The following is a 794-nucleotide window of genomic DNA, read 5'->3' as shown; positions in this document are numbered from 1 at the left end:
CGCGACCTTTATCAAAGTCGGAAACGTGATGGTACGCATTTCCCCTACTTACACGAGGCATCACAACAACGTTTCACCAGGCAACGCCGGTCAACTGCTGTTCGTGTATGCGAAATCTGTTGGAGACTTTCCTCATGTCAGCACGTTGTATGTGTCGCCACCGGCGCCAACCTTGTGTGAATGCTCTGTAAAGCTAATCATTTGCAAATCACAGCATCTTCTTCCTGTTGGTTAAATTTCGCGTCTGTAGCACGTGATCGTCTTGGTGTAGCAATTTTAATTGCCAGTAGTGTATTTAAGTGGCAATGGCTTTGCCGCAGTGGATACACCGGTTCCCGTCAGATCACCGAAGTTAAGCGCTGTCGGGCGTGGCCGGCACTTGGATGGGTGACCATCCAGCCGCCATGCGCTGTTGCCATTTTTCGGGGTGCACTCAGCTTCGTGATGCCAATTGAGGAGCTACTCGACCGAATAGTAGCGGCTCCGGTCATAGAAAACCATCAAAACGACCGGGAGAGCGGTGTGCTGACCCCACGCGTCCCTCCTATCCGCATCCTCAATTGAGGATGACACGGCGGTCGGATGGTCCCGATGGGCCACTTGTGGCCTGAAGACGGAGTGCTAGTGTGCTAGTGTATTTAAGTCGTTACGGTCTGAATTGACCTTAGAAAGCTCTTGCAACTGACTTGGATACTAACATTTGTAAGCTTAAACAAGTATAAAATAAATGTCCATTTAAGTTTCATCTGCTTTAACCAACTTTAAAAATCACTCGTAAGAGGTTGTATTGTTTG

At 48.6% G+C, this 794-nt stretch overlaps 1 pseudogene; it reads left to right on the top strand.

Moving 5' to 3' along the window:
• Positions 1–301: 301 nt before the first annotated feature.
• On the top strand, positions 302–418 carry LOC126459048 (5S ribosomal RNA; annotated as a pseudogene).
• Positions 419–794: the final 376 nt, after the last annotated feature.

This window comes from Schistocerca serialis, chromosome 2 (assembly GCF_023864345.2).
Source record: "Schistocerca serialis cubense isolate TAMUIC-IGC-003099 chromosome 2, iqSchSeri2.2, whole genome shotgun sequence".
Classification (NCBI taxonomy): domain Eukaryota; kingdom Metazoa; phylum Arthropoda; class Insecta; order Orthoptera; family Acrididae; genus Schistocerca; species Schistocerca serialis.
The sequence above is the reverse complement of the archived record's forward strand: the minus strand, read 5'-3'. Positions and strand labels throughout refer to the sequence as shown.